Raw genomic sequence first — 16760 nt, forward strand, 5'->3', positions numbered from 1 at the left:
ATGGAAGTGGCCAACCAATCTGCTGTGACAGAATTTGTCTTGCTGGGCCTCTCTACCCACACAGAACTAGAAAAAATATTCTTTGTGCTTATCCTATTGAGGTACCTGGTGATCCTGCTGGGCAATTGGGTCCTCATCCTTGACTGCCGCCTACACATACCCATGTGCTTCTTCCTGGGGAACCTCTCCTTCCTGGACATCTGCTACACAACCTCCTCAGTCCCTCTGGTCCTGGATGGCTTCCTCACTCCCAGGAAAACCATCTCCTTCTCAGGCTATTCTGTGCAGCTGTTTCTCTCCTTTTCCATGGGAGCCACAGAGTGTATACTCCTGGGCTTGATGGCATTTGATCGCTATGTGGCCATTTGCAATCCCCTTAGATACCCCATGGTCATGAGCAAGACTGCCTATGTGACCATGGCTGCCAGCTCCTGGGTTTCTGGTGGAGCCAACTCCTTGGTGTTGATCTCTCTTGCAGTGCAATTACCCTTCTGGGGACAATGGCAGGGAACAATGTCATCAACCACTTCACCTGTGAGATCTTGTCAGTTCTATAGTTGGCCTGTGCAGACATCTGTATCAATGTGATCAGTATGGGGGTAGCCAATGTGATCTTCCTGGGGGGGTCCCTGTTCTGTTCATATTTGTCTCCTACATCTTCATCTTCACCACCATCCTGAGGATCCACTCAGCTGAGGGCTGGAGAAAGGCCTTGTCCACCTGCTCTGCCCACCTCACTGTGGTGGTCATCTTCTGTGGGACCATCCTATTTGTATATGGGAAGCCCAAATCAAAGGACTCCCTGGGGGCAGACAAACAGAACCTTTCAGACAAGCTCATTTCCCTCTTCTATGGACTTCTGATCCCTATGCTTAACCCCATCATCTATAGTCTGAGGAACAAGCAGGTTAAGACTGGTATGAGGAACCTGGTGGCTCAGAAATGCTTCACTCAGTGATAGTGGGATATGTCTCGTGACCCACACACTCTGATTCACTTGAGGATCTCAGTGCAAAGTAATGTGAGGTGAGGGGAAAATTGAGTTTAGAGCCATGCTACTCACAGAGTAGTCCATGGACCAGCAGTGTCAGCATTACCCGGGAGCTTACTGGACCAGCAGAATCTTGGAGTCTATTCTAGACCTACTGAAATGGAATCTGCATTTTAACAAGATCTCCCTGGTGATTCATATGCATGTTAAACTTTGAGAAGAAATCAGTTAAGGGTGTGTAGTGGATGCTGTGGTGGGTGTGCTGCCCAGACCCTACCGCACTCCACTTAGGGCTGAAGTTCTTGTTACGCTAGCTGCTGGGAGTGTTGGTGGCTGACAGCATTGGCTGAGTCTCACTTGCCCTTGGCCCAAGAGGGTTACATCACCCAAAGTCATATTCCCTTCTCAGAGGCAGCCTACTCCCAATGATTAGTCAGTGTCAATATAAAGGGCTGGTCCTCCTTGCTTCAAATGGGGACATCTCCAAAGGGCCATGCCAGCTTCAGAGCTTCCCCATGGCAGTTCATGTTCTCTCATGCCCAGTCCTGCTTCCTTCACCTCCACCCCACAGGTGTTGATCTTAAAAGCACTCCCCAGTAAATGTCCTGAGTGAAAATTTCCCCCTCAGAGTCGACTTCCTGGGAAACCCAACCTGCGACAGAGAACAACCATCAATCTCAGCACTGACGTGTGAAGTGTGTGTGTGTTACTGGTGTGTGTCCTTCCCAGTGTTTCCTGCACACTGACCCCCAAGGAAAGTAACTTGGTAAATTCCTTTTGTTCCGACAAAGAAAAATTATTCCCTAAAACAATTTGCTAAGTTAATTCCTTCATTTTCCACTTCTATAATGGATCTTAACTTATATTTACTCTACAAGTGTCTCTACTCTTAAGTGGAGAGTCAGCAGCACTGTTTCACCCTGGGCATGAGGGTCCAGCAGTCAGGTCTGTGGGGTTTTCTCCAGGGACAGAGATCTTTCAGGTCTGGAAAACCTGCTGGCTCTTAACTACAAAACTATAAAACAAAACAAAAATCCCTAAAAAAACCCTTAATACAGGTTTCTCCTGCTACCCAAAGTACAGTGTTCTATGAGTCCTTTTGTAAGCCGAAATGACGTAAAGTGAAGAAGCAATGACCATTAATTTATATGGGAAAAATTTTTGAGCATTCCCAGACCCAAAAAATAACCTGCTGAATCATACCAAATAACATATAAAGCCTAAATTAACCCTAACGTATAGTAAAAGCAGGATTGATATGATAAATACACAGCCTATATAAAGTAGAGATATTGTATGTACAGTATAGTGTCACTTACCAGAATCGGGAAGACAGCGAGCACGCTGGAAGGCTGAGAGTTGGTGGTGGTGGTGGTGGTGTTGGGGTCTTAGGCTGTCATTGGAAGTTGGGGTGGTGGGAAGTACAGGAGACTGGGGTGTTGGAGGGGGAGGAAGAGGGTCATCATTGACATCGCATTCTCGTCTGAATCCATCAAGGCAGGCAGGTCACTAACATCTACCCCTTCTTCTGTGTCTGCCTGCCTTGATGTCGACGGTCAAGTTTCCTTGTCTGCTGTGGCTGCCGTGCCTGAGATGGAAACCTTGATATACAACAGTAGACTTGACTGCTTAGCCTCTCTAACAGCTCATTGCAAAACAAATGCTGAATGCTATTTTCCCAAAAGCAAAAATTCTCTGGATTTCTTTCAGTTAGCGAAAACAGGTTCTAACGTAGGACTTTCATAAGGTGAAGTGGTGTAAAGGAAACTTTCAGATAGTGGGGGAAACCTGTAGTTGTTTATTTATATGCCTACAAAATGGAACAGTATGTCAATCTCGGTAATGGATAAATTTTCGTATTCATGCATCATTTTTTAAAACAATCTGCAGTAAGGTACTTTCACTTTGCAAGAACTTCTGAATTTTCGTGCTAATTGTTGAGAAATCATAGATTTATAAATTGAGTCACTTGTAAGCCAAAGAATTTTAATAACAGAAGAAGAAAAATCATTTCAAATTTACCACAAAATTATACTTAAAGTGGGATGTAGGTGCATTTTGACGTGATGTGGGGTAGAACCTCCAAAAGTAAGAGTTCCTAGGCCTTGGACAGCCTAGAGATGGACCTGATAGCACAGATATATTTGTCTGCAGTACCTAGAAAAGTAACCTGTTATTGAGTAACCGGTGCTCAATAAGACACTCAACTGTCTCTCCCCAATCACTTTTCAACTTTCTCTTACCCAGCGCCTGCCCTTGTGCTCAGAGAGATGTGGCCTGTGTGGCTGGTAGACTTCTACAGAGGGTCTAAGTAAGGGCTGGGATGGGTGAGACTTCCCTAAGAGAAAATCCAAAACATGCCAGTTTAGCCTGAAGCCTGAGGCAGTCTGTAGGCTGATTTATTTGCAGGTATTGAACCACCCCTGCATCCCTGGAATAAATCCCTCTCGAGCACAGTGTATGATCTTTTTTAATGTACTGCTGTATTCAGTTTGTCAATATTTTCTTGAGGATTTTCGCATCTATGTTAATCAGTAATATTGGCCTGTCGTTTTCCTTCTTTGTGTTGTCCTTGTCTGGCTTTGGTATCAGAGGTAGAATGTGTTAGTAAGTGTTCTGTCTTCCTCAATTTTGGGGAATAGTTTAAGAAGGATAGGTAATAATTCTTTGAATGTTTGGTAGAATTCCCTAGAGAAGCAGTGTGGTCCTGGACTTTCATTTTTTGGGAGGTTTTTGATTACTGTTTCCATGTCTTTACTTGTTAGGGCTCTATTCAGAGTATCTATTTCTTCTTGATTCAGTTTTGGCAAGTTGTAGGAGTCTAAGAATTTATCCATTTCTTCTAGATTGTCCAATTCATTGGCATGTAGTTTTTCATGGTATTCTCTTATAATCCTTTGTATTTTGTGGTATCCATTGTAATTTCTCCTCTTTTATTTCTAATTTTATTTATTCATCCCTTCTCTTTTTTCCTTCGTGAATCTGGCTAAGGGTTTGTCAATTTTGTTTGTCTCTTCAAAGAACCAGCTCTTTGTTTCATTGATCCTTTCTACTGCCTTTTTTGTTTCAATTGCATTTATTTGTGCTCTGTTTTATTATTTCTCTCCTTCTGCTGACTTTGGGCTTTGTTTGTTCTTCTTTTTATAATTCTGTTAGGTGTAGTTTAAGATTGCTTATTTGAGAGGTTAAGGTGGGCCTATATTGCTATGAATTTCCGTCTTAGGACCACTTTTGCTGCATCCCATATGAGTTGATATGGTGTGTTTTCATTTTTATTTGTCTCTAGATATTTTCTGATTTCTCCTTTAATTTCTTCAATGATCCATTTCTTGTTCAGTAGCATGTTGTTTAGTCTCCACAGCTTTGAACCTTTCCCAGCTTTTTTCTTGTAATTAATTTTCACTTTCATAGCATTGTGATTGGAAAAATGCTTGATGTGATTTCAAGATTCTTAAATTTATTGAGACTTGCCATGTTTCCCAACATATGGTCTATCCTTGAGAATGTTCCATGTGCGCTTGAGAAGAATGTATATTCTGCTATTTTTTGATGGAGTATTCTCTATATATCTATTAAGTCCAACTGGTCTAGCTTTTCATTTAATTCCACTATTTCCTTGTTGTCTTTCTGTCTGATCTATCCATTGATGTGAGTGGAGTGTTGAGGTCCTCTACTGTTATTGTGTTGTTGTTAATCTCTCATTTTAGGTTTGTTAATAGTTGCTTTATGTACTTTAGGGTTCCTGTGTTGGGTGCATAGATATTTATAAGTGTTATGTCTTCTTGGTAGAGTGTCCTTTTGATCATTATATGCCCCTCTTTGTCTCTCTTTACTCATCTTATCCTGAAGTCTACTTTGTCTGCTATAGATATTGCAACACCTACTTTCTTTTGTTTGCCATTAGCTTGGAGTATTGTCTTCCATCCTTTCCCTCTGGGCCTGTGTTTGTCACTGGAGCTGAGATGTTTGCTGGAGGCAGAATCTTGTTGGGTCTAGTTTTAATCCTTCCTGCCACTCTGTATCTTTTTATTGGAGAAGTCAATCCATTTGCATTTAGAGTGGTTATTGATATATGACGACTTAATGCTACCATCTTATCACTCATTTTTCTGGTTCTTCTGCATTTCCTTGCTTTCTCCTCCCATGTATTTTGCACTACCAATTTGGCTAGGTAGTTGTCTATGATGGTTTTCTTAGTTTTCTCCTTATTCATCATTTTTGTCTCTGTTATAATTATTTGTTTAATGGTTAACATTAGGTTTGTACAAAAAATCTCATAGATGAGATAGTCCATTTTTGGATAGCCTCTTATTTCCTTAGACTAAGCCAATTCCATCCCTTTCCTCTTCCCCTTCTAAGTTATTATTGTCCCAATGTATTCTATCTTGTGTTGTGAGTTTGTGGTTAAAATGAGGAGATTATATTTATTTTTGGTGTTTTCCTTCCCTTTATCTTTAATGTTATAATTGTTTGCTAATCTGTTCTGATAGGAGCTTCAATTTTCTGATTTTGCCTACCTATTTATCTCCTTGCTCAGGGCTGTGTAACCCCTTTCTTTTTCTTTTTTTTCAGGTACAAGGATTTCTTGTTGTGGGGGTTGTCTTATGGCAATAAACTCCCTTAGCTTTTGTTTATCTGGGATAGTTTTTATTCCCTCATCATAACTGAAGGATATTTTCATTGGATAGAGTATTCTTGGCTGAATGTTTTTGTTTTTCAGAAGTTTGAATGTATCATTCCTCTCTCTTAGCCTGTAAGGGTTCTGCCAAGAAATCTGCTGAAAGCCTGACAGGGGATCCTTTGTAAGTTATTTTCTTCTGCCTTGCTGCCTTTAATATTTTTTCTTTGTCATTGACTTTTGCCAGCTTTACTACTATATCCCTTGGAGAAGGTTTTTTTACATTGACATAGTTAGGAGATCTATTGGCTTATTTCACTTTTATTTCACTTCCTTCCCCAGGTTTGGGAAGTTGTCAACTATTATTTCTTTGAACAAGTTTTCTGCTCCATTCTCCTTCTCTTCTCCCTCTGTAATACCTATAATCCTTATGTCACATTTCCTAATTGAATCGGATATTTCTTGGAGACATTCTTCATTTGTTTTTGGTCTTAGTTCTCTCTACTCCTCCATCTGAAGCATTTCTATATTTTTGTCCTCAAGACTGCTGATTTATTCCTCCATAATATCAGCTCTATTGTCCAGGGAGTCTAGATTTTTCTTTAACTCATTCATTGTGTTTTTCATCTCCAAAATTTATTTTTTTTGTGAGGAAGATTGGCCCTGAGCTAACGTCTGTGCCAATCTTCCTCTATTTTATATGTGGAACGCTGCCATATCATGGCTTGATAAGTGGTGTCTAGGACTGTGCCCAGGATCCAAACCTGTGAATCCTGGGCTGCAGAAGCAAAGTGTGCAAACTTAACCACTATGCCGCCAGGTTGGCCCCATCATCTCCAACATTTCTGATTGGTTCTTCTTTATAGTATCAATCTCTCTTGTGAAGAAATTCCTGATTTAGTTGAACTGTCTGTCTGTATTTTTGTAACTCGTTGAGTTTTTTTATGATAGCTATTTTGAATTCTCTGTCATTTAGAATATAAACTTCTGTGACTTCAGGATTGGTTTCTGGGTACTTGTCATTTTCCTTCTCATCTAGAGATTTAATATATTTTTTCATACTACTTGATGACATGAATTTATGCCTTTGCATAGTGAAAATATCTGGTTGCAGCTTCCACCTGCCACCAATGTTTGGGGGTCAGGAGATGTGTATTCTGAGCCCACTGTGATCTTCGGCTTTCTCACTCTGGCCACTGGCTGCTTTTCTATCTGTATGGTGCTCTGGCTGATGGTTGAACTGGAGTACTGGGCAGGGGGAGGGGCACTATCTTTTGCCTGCATGATCCCAGAGGGTGTTCTTGCTTAGCCCTCACTATCTGCTCCCATGGATTGCTAGCTTGATGAAGACACCATTGTGATAGCTTAGTTACCTCTGTGTGGGGCTTTCCTACAGGCTGTGAGGGAACTCAGAAAGCAATGGTGTTTCCACGGAGGACACCCTCTCCCTCATTTCCTCTCAGAGCTGTGCACAGTCCTAGAGTCATTGCTGTTGAGGAGGGAGAGAAGAATCCCCTTATCTCCTTCCACTTCCTCCGGGTTGTCCAGCACCTCCACCTTCAGACATATGGCTGCATGGGTCTCTCAGACATCTTTTGTGTTGTGTGAATGTCCTCTGTCGGTATATGAATGCTTTTTTCATTGTTTCTTAGAGGAGACAGTCTAAGGGGAGAGCTCACTGTGCCGTGATGCTGACATCACTCCTAATTTCATCTTTTTTATGACTGAGTAGTATTCCATTGTGTATGTATACCACAGCTTCATTATCTATTCGTCCCTTGATGGACATCTAAGTTGCTTCCAAATTTTTGCTGTTGTGAATAATGCCCCAATGAACATAGGGATGCATAAGTCTTTATATGTTTGTGTTTTCATGTTCTTTGGATAAATACCCAGGAGAACAATAGCTGGATCGTATGGTAGTTCTATTCTTAATTTTTTGAGGAATCTCCATACTATTTTCTATAGTGGCTACACCAGTTTGCACTCCCACCAACAGTGTACAGGGTTCCCTTTTCTCCACATCCTTTCCAGCACTCATTATTTCTTGTGTTGTTAATTATAGCCATTCTGACAGGCATGAGGTGATATCTCATTGTAGTTTTGATTTGCATTTCCATAATAATTAGTTAATTAGTGATGTTGAACATCTTTTCATGTGCCTCTTGGCCATATGTATATCTTCTTTGGGAAAAAGTTCAGATCTTTTGCCCATTTTTTAATTGGTTTATTAGTTTTCTTGATGTATGAGTTCTTTATATATTTTGGATATTAACCACTTATCAAATATGTGGTTTGCAAATATCTTCTCCCAATTGTTAGGTTTTCTTTCGTTTTGTTGATATTTTCCCTTTGAGGTGCAGAAGGTTTCTAGTTTGATGCAGTCCCATTTGTTTATTTTTTCTATTGTTTCCCTTGCACTGTCAAACATGGTACTTGAAAATACGTTGCTAAGACCAATGTCAAAGAGCTTACTGCCTATGATTTCAGGTCTTGCATTCAAGTCTTTAATCTAGTTTGAGTTAATTTTTGTGTATGGTGTAAGATAATGGTCTACATTCACTCTTTTGCATGTGGCTCTCCAGTTTTCCCCAACACCATTTATTAAAGAGACTTTGCATTCTCCATTGTATGTTCTTGGCTCCCTTGTTGAAAATTAGCTGTCCATAGATATGTGGGTTTATTTCTGGGCTCTCTATGCTGTTCCATTGATTTGTTTGTCTGTTTTTGTGCCAGTACCATGCTGTTTTGATTACTATAGGTTTGTAATATATTTTGAAATCAGGGATTGTGATACCTCCAAGTTGGTTCTTTTTTGTCAGGATTCCTTTGGTGTTTTAGGATCTTTTGTTGTTCCATATAAATTTTAGGATTCTTTGTTCTATTTCTGTGAAAAATGTCATTGGAACTTTGATAGAGATTGTGTTGAATCTGCAGATTGCTTTAGGAAGTATGGACATTTTAACTTTGTTAATCCTTCCAATCTGAGAGCACAGAATATCTTTCCATTTCTTTGTGTCTTTTTCAATTTTTTCAGCAGTGCTTTAAAGTTTTCAGTTTACAGGTCTTTCACCTCTTTGGTTAAATTTACTCCTAGATATTTTATCCTTTTTGTTGCAATTGTAAATGGGATTGTATTCCTAATTTCTCTTTCTGCTACTTCCTTGTTAGTGCATAGAAATGCAACTGATTTTTGTATGTTGGTTTTGTATTCTGCAACTTTACCATATTCATTTATTATTTCTAAAAGTTTTTTAGTGGATTCGTTAGTGTTTTCCATATATAAAATCATGTCATCTGCAAATAGTGGCAGTTTCATTTCTTCCTTTCCAATCTGGATCCCATTTATTTCTTTTCCTTTCCTAATTGCTCTGGTTGGGACTTCCAATGCTATGTTAAATAAGAGTAATGAAAGTGGACATCTTTTTCTGGTTCCTGTTCTTAGAGGCATAGCTTTTAGTTTTTCTCTCATGAGTATGATATTAGCTGTGGGTTTATCATATATGGCCTGTATTATGTTGAAATAATTTCCTTCTATACCCATTTTATCCAGAATTTTTATCTTAAATGGATGCTGTATCTTGTCAAATGCTTCCTCTGCAGCTATTAAGATGATCACGTGGTTCTTATTCCTCATTTTGTCAATGTGGTGTATTGTGTTGATTGATTTGCAGATGTTGCACTACACCTGCATCTATGGAATAAATCCAACTTGATCACAGTGTATGATTTTTTTAATGTATTTGATTTGCTAGTATTTTGTTGAGAATTTTTGTGTTGATGTTCATCGGTGAAATTGGCCTGTAATTTTCTTTATTTGCGTTGTCCTTGTCTGGTTTCAGAGTAATGTTGGCCTCATAGAGTGAGTTAGGAAGGTTCCCTTCCTCTTCAGTTTTTTGGAAAAGTTTGAGAAGGGTAGATATTAAGTCTTCTTTGAACGTTTGGTAGAATTCACCAGGGAAGCTGTTTGGTCACAGACTTTTATTTTTATTTTTTGTGATGATGGTTGTCCCTGGGCTATCATCTGTTGCCAATCTTCCTCTTTTTGCTTGAGGAAGATTGTCTCTGAGCTAATATCTGTACCAATATTCCTCTATTATCTGTGGGATGCTGCCACAGCATGGCTTGATGAGCAGAGCTAGGTCTGTGCCCAGGATCCAAACCTGTGAACCCCAGGCTGCCAAAGCAGAGCCTGAGAACTTAACCACTATGCCACTGGGCTGGCCCCATGGACTTTTATTTCTTGAGAGGTTTTTGAATACTGTTTTGATCTCCTTACTGGTGATTGGTGTATTCAAATTCTCTATTTCTTCTTGATTCTGTTTTGGAAGGTTGTATGATTCTAAGAGTTTATCCATTTCTTCTAGAGTATCCACCTTGATATATAGCTTTCATAGTAGTCTCTTATAATCTTTTGTATTTCTGATGTGTCCATTGTAATTTCTCCTCTTTCATTTCTGATTGCGTTTAATTGAGTCTACTCTCTTTTTTTTGTTAGTGAGTCTAGCTAAAGGCTTGTCAATTTTGATTCTTTTCAAAGAACAAGCTCTTTGCTTCATTGATTTTTTCTAGTCTTTTTAGTCTCTGTTTCATTTTTTTCTGCTCTGATTTTTATTATTTCCTTCCTTCTACTGATTTTGAGCTTTGTTTGTTCTTCTTTTTCTAGTTCTTTTAGGTGCGCTGTTAGATTGTTTGTTTGAGATTTTTCTTGTATAGGCCTAATAAGGTGTGTATTGTTATAAACTTCCATCCTAGAACCACTTTTGCTGTACCCCATAAATTTTGGCATGTTGCATTTTCATTTGTCTCCAGGTATTTTTTTTATTTCTCCTTTGATTTCTTTGTTGATCCCATCGTTTTTCAGTAGCATTTTGTTTAATATCCACCTATTTGTAGTGTTTCCAATTTTATTCCTGTAGTTGATTTCTAATGTCATACCTTTGTGGTCAGTAAAGATGCTTTGGTATTATTTCAATCTTCTTACATTTATTGAGACTTGTTTTTTCACCTAATACGTGATCTAGCCTAGAGAACGTTCCATGTGGATTTGAAAAGAATGTGTATTCTGTGAGTTTTTGAATGGAATGTTCTGTATATGTCTACTAAGCCCATCTGGTCTAATATGTCATTTAAGTCAATGTTTCCTTATTGATCTTCCATTTGGATGCTCTATCCATTAGTGTAAGTGGAATGTTAAAGTTCCCTACTATTATTGTATTACTGTGCATTTCACCTTTTATGTCTGTTAAGAATTGCTTTATAGATGTAGGGGGTTCCTATTTTGGGTGCATAGATATTCACAAGTGTTATATCTTCTTGTTGGATTGTTCCCTTTATCATTATGTAGTGCTCTTCTTTATCTCTGGTTACAGTTTGTTTTAAAGTCTATTTTGTATGACATAAGTATGGCTACCTCAGCTTTCTTTTCATTGCCATTTGCATGGAGTATCTTTTTTCATCCCTTCACTTTCATTTTGTGAGTTTCTTTAGATCTGAAGTGCGTCTCTTGTATGCAGCATATATATGGGCCTTGTTTTGTTTTTTTAAATCCAATCAGCTATCCTATGTCTTTTGATTGGAGTCAAAGGGTAAATCTAATTATAATTTCTGGAAGCATCTCATTGTAATTCTCACATATTGATACCTATAAATATGTGTTTGTGGTACTCAGTTTTCCTGAGGGTAGGAGAGAGGATTTAAAATGGAAGTGGTCAACCAATCCATTGTGGCAGGATTTGTCTTGCTGGGGCTGTTAGATCAGCCAAAGCTGGAGATAACATTCTTTGTGCTCATCCTGTTTATGTACCTTGTTATCCTACTGGGCCACAGGGTCCTCATCCTGGTGACTGTCCTTGACTCCCACTTGCACATGCCCATGTACTTCTTCCTGGGGCACCTCTTCTTCCTGGAGATCTGCTACACAACCTTTTACATCCTTCTCATACTATGTGACTTCCTCACTCCCGGGAAAACCATCTCCTTCTCAAGTTGTGCCATGTAGATGTTTCTCTCCTTTGCCATAGAAGCCACAGAATGTGTGCTTATGGGAATGATGACATTTGATTGCTACATTGCCATCTATAACCTGTTTGGATACCCCATGGTCATGAGCAAGGCTGCCTATGTGCCCATGGCTGCCAGCTCCTGGGTCGCTGGTGGAGCAAACTCCTTGGTGTAGATCTCTCTTGCAGTGCAATTACCCTTCTGGGGCTGATGTCATCAACCACTTCACCTGTGAGATCCTGGCTGTCCTAAAGTTGGCCTGTGCTGACATCTCCATCAATGTGATCAGTATGGGAGTGGCCAATGTGAAATTCCTGGGGGTCCTAGTTCTGTTCATCTTTGCCTCCTACATGTTCAACCTCACCACCATCCTAAGGATCCCCACAGCTGAGCGCTAGTGGAAGGCTTTCTCCAACTGCTCTGCCCACATCATTGTGATGGTCATCTTCTACAGAACCATCCTATTCACTTATGCAGAGCCCAAGTCAAAGGAGCCCCTGGGGGAAGATGAGCAGGATGTTTCAGACAAACTCATTTCCGTCTGTTATGGAGTACTGACCCTCATGCTCAACCCCATCATCTACAGCCTCTGGACAAGGATGTGAAGGTCATTGTGAAGAACCTTGTGACTCAGAAATGCTTCTCCAAGTGATAGTGGGAGGAAGCAGTTTATCTTGTGGTTCTGTGCACACAGGGGATCCCCTAGGAAATGACCACTTGGTAAGCACAGACTTACTCGATGGTCCCACAGATTAGTTTCATCACAAAACTGCCCAAACCATGCACTTCAGGATGGGCCTTCCTGAGTGTATGACAATGGAGCATCACATCTTTAGAATGAAGAGGGGGTTGTGTTAAATTACCTGGAAGTAAGGATAAGTGACTACTAAAGTTTATTTTTATTGTGAAAAAATAAACAATAAAAATTAAAACTTTGTAAAAATATATACTCTTTTCTTTGTTCATGTGCAAACCATCACCCATTTGTATGTGCCAATTATGTTATTTTCTGCTCTACTGTGCAATGGGGAGCACAGCAGCAGGGAAAAGTCACTTCTTAATTGGTGTCCAAACTGAAAACCAATGTACCATTTTGGAAAATTACCAACACGAAGACATCCCAAATGATACCATTTAACCTATCTTTGACTGTAAGAGTGCAGTGTTTCCTGTTTAATTATTGCCTGCTTAACATCCTTGAGCCAGTTTTGGGAAACTCCTTCTCTCACTGTACATAAAGCACGTCTATTCTTACCCTAATTTGCAGAGGAGGAGTTTATGTCAACACTAACCAAACTTCGGATATTGTAAGGCAAGAGTAAAATTTGTAGCAGTATCCATTTAATTATTACTACAATGTAGACTTTATACTCTGAGTTCCTTTCTTTTCCTGGAACCAATGTTTGCAACCATCCAAGCCCCAATTGTCAAACTTGGTTTCCTTTGTCTCTTCAGGACTTGGATTGGACACTGGCACCAATTACTAAAAATCTACTTGTAATTACCCTTGTGGTTAAGAGCATGGACTTTGGAGCCAGATTGACCTGGAGGTGATTCTGTCTGAGTAACATCAGGCACGTTAGAAAAATTACTTAATCTTGAAGACTCTTGGTTTCCTAATTTGTAAAATGGAGATAATTAAACCAACCCTATGGAGTTGTTGTGGACATTAAATTAAATGAGGCATGCATATATATAAAAAAAATGCACAGTAGCCAGCAAATAACCACCTCCCAATTAGTAAATGAACATTTTTATTATTAATGAAATATGTTAAATAACTACTCTGAGGAAACCTTATGACACTTGAGGGCAGAGTTCAATATCACACTTAACTGAATCAATGCAGATTTTGTAGTTCAGTACCTTTTTAGTTAGCTTTCTAGCTTATGATCCAACAATCTCATTTCTCTGGGAATTTTCCCCAGTCATTCCTCTTCTATATCCACAAAGATGAAGGACTCATGTTTGTGCTGTGTGACCCTGACTCTACCTAGACCAAACAAATTCTTTCTGCTAGGTTTTCGAGATTGTCACTAATACACGGGGAGTGTTACTGGATCCATAACATGCAAACTTGGAAGCTATGGGGTAATTGTGTTAGATCCTGTGAACTGGGGAGGTAATAAGAAACCAAATCTGCAGAGAGAAAACAAAAAAGTAGCCAAAGATCAAAAATGAGAGATGAAGAGTGAAGTCAGCATCATGGTGGAGTGAGCTCTCCTGGTGAACTCTCCCCTCCATGATACAATGAAAAAGACATTCATATTCCAACAGAGAACAGCCACACAACACAAAAGATGTCTGAGACACCCACGCAGTCATACATAGGAAGGTTGAGAGGCTGGAGACCCCCCTCGGAGGAGGTGGAATGTGGTAAGAGAAAGCTTTACTTCCTCTCCAAATGACTGTGATCCCAGGATTGCACATGGCCTCTGAGAGGGAAGGAAGGGGGAGGTGGTGTCCCCTCACAGGGACATCAAAGATCCCTGAGGTCCCTCCCAGCCTAGAAGAAAGCCCACTACTGATGTGAAAGCTATCACGGGGGTAACTCCATCAAGCCAACACCCCACAAGAGCAGAGAGTGAGGGCAGAGCATGCAGAAGAAAGTGCACCTCTCCCCGCCTCCCCAGTGCCTGGCTTCAGTGCTTGGGATCCTGGCAGAACACAGAGGGCTCAGAATACACAGCTCTGAGCTGACCCTGACCCAGTGATGATAGGTGGTAACAGTGACCAAATAATCACAATGTGAAAGAACAGAGCCATGCCCTCTAGCAGTATCAAAAATTATATTAAATCTCCAGACCTGAAGGAAGAAGACAAGTACCCAAAAATCAATCCTGAGGACACAAAAATATGTAATCTAAATGACAGATAGTTCAAAACAGCTATCATCAAAAAGAGAATGTATAGAAACAATTCAATGAGTTCAGGAGCTACTTCACAAGAGACTGAAACTATAAAGAAGAACTAATAGAAATAATGGAGATGAAAGACATAATGGATGAGATAAAACAAAATATGGATTCCCTGAACACTCGAGTGGATATCATTGAGAAGCAAATCAGCATAATTGAGGGTAGACATATTGAAACACTTCAGATAGACTAGGAGAGAGAACTAAGACTAAAAAGAAATGAAGAAATTCTCCAAGAAATATCCAACTCAATTAGGAAACGCAACATAAGAATTATACATATTCAAGAGGGGGAAGAGAAGGGGGAATGGAGCAGAAAGCTTGTTCAAAGAAGTAATAGAGGAGAACTTCCCAAACTTGGTGAAGAAGATGGAAACCCATGTGAAAGAGGCTACAGACATCCTAAATATGTCAATGTAAAAAGACCTGGGACAAGGCATATAGTAGTCAAACTGGCAAACAAAGTCAATGACAAAGAAAAAATACTAAGGGCAGCCAGGCAGAAGAAAATAACCTACAAAGGAATCGATATCAGGCTTTGAGCAGATTTCTCAGCAAAAAACTTACAGGCTAGGAGAGACTGGAATAATAAATTCAAATTTTTGATAGTCAGAATCTTTTAACCAAGAATACTATATCCAAAAATATGCCTCAGATATGATGGAGAAATAAAAATTTCCCCAGATAAACAAAAGCTAAGGCAGTTCATAGCCACAAGACCCTCACTACAAGAAATACTCAAGAAGGCCCTCATCCTTGAAAAACAGAAAATGGAGAAAGGGGTTACAAAGCCCAGAGTAAGGAGACAAATAGGTAGACAAAATCAGAAAATTGTAGCTATACATCAGAACAAGCTGGCAAATATCCAAGTATAACATTAAAGATAAAGGGAATGAGGGGGCTGGCCCCGTGGCCGAGCGGTTAAGTTCACGCGCTCCGCTGCAGGCGGCCCAGTGTTTCGTTGGTTCGAATCCTGGGCGCGGACATGGCACTGCTCATCAGACCACGCTGAGGCAGCGTCCCACATGCCACAACTAGAAGAACCCACAACGAAGAATATACAACTATGTACTGGAGGGGCTTTGGGGAGAAAAAGGAAAAAAATAAAATCTTTAAAAAAAAAAAAAGATAAAGGGAATGAAAACACCAAAAAACAAAGATAATCTTCTCATTTTAACCACAAACTCACAACACAAGATGGAATAAGATGTGACAAAAACAACATAGGAGGGGAAGAAGTAGGGGACTGAAACAGTTTAGTCTGAGGAAAAAAGAGGCCATCAGAAACTGGACTATCTTACATATGAGATCTTGCATACCAATTTCATGGTAACCATTAAACAAAAAAGCAGAACAGAGACACAAATAATAAATAAGGAGAAAACTAACAAACTCAACAAACTACATAACGCAATTGGTAGACTGAAATACATGGGACAAGAAACAAAGGAAATGCAGCAGAACCGGAAAACGAGTGATAAAATGGCAGCAATAAGCCCTCATATATTGATAATAACTCTAAATGTAAATGGATTGAATTCTCCAATAAAAAGACACAGAGTGGTGAGATGGATTAAAGAACAAGACCCAAAAATATGCTGCCTCCAGGAAAAACATCTCAGCTCCAATGACAAGCACAGGCTCCAGAGTGAAGGGATGGAAGATGATACTCCAAGCTAAGGGCAAACAAAAGACAGTAGGTGTTGCAATACCTATAGCAGACAAAGTAGACTTCAGGATAAGACAAGTAAAAAGAGACAAAGAGGAGCAGTATATAATGATCAAAGGGACACTCCACGAAGAAGACATAACATTTATAAATATCAGTGCACTCAACACAGGAGCACCCAAGTACATAAAGCAACTATTAAGAAACTTATAATGAGAGAATAACAACACCACCATAATATTAGGAGACCTCAACACTCCACTTACACCAATGGATAGACCATCCAGACAGAAAGACAACAAGGAAACAGTAGAATTAAATGAAAAACCAGACCAGTTTGACTTAAAAATATATATAGAACACTCAATCCAAAAACAGCAGAATACACATTCTTCTCAAGTCCACAGGAAACATTCTCAAGGGTAGACCATATGTTGGGAAACAAGGCAAGCCTCAATAAATTTAAGAAGATTGAAATAATGGCAAGCATCTTTTCTGATCACAATGCTATGAAGCTAGAAATTAATTACAAGAAAAAAGCTGAGAAAGGACAAAGACATAG

At 39.6% G+C, this 16760-nt stretch overlaps 2 pseudogenes; both read left to right on the plus strand.

The window, feature by feature from the left end:
• LOC106833709 (olfactory receptor 13C7-like) lies at positions 1 to 958 on the plus strand (annotated as a pseudogene).
• Positions 959 to 11310: 10352 nt separating this feature from the next.
• On the plus strand, positions 11311 to 12217 carry LOC106833714 (olfactory receptor 13C7-like; annotated as a pseudogene).
• Positions 12218 to 16760: the final 4543 nt, after the last annotated feature.

Source organism: Equus asinus, chromosome 10 (assembly GCF_041296235.1).
Source record: "Equus asinus isolate D_3611 breed Donkey chromosome 10, EquAss-T2T_v2, whole genome shotgun sequence".
In the NCBI taxonomy this organism is placed as follows: Eukaryota; Metazoa; Chordata; class Mammalia; order Perissodactyla; family Equidae; genus Equus; species Equus asinus.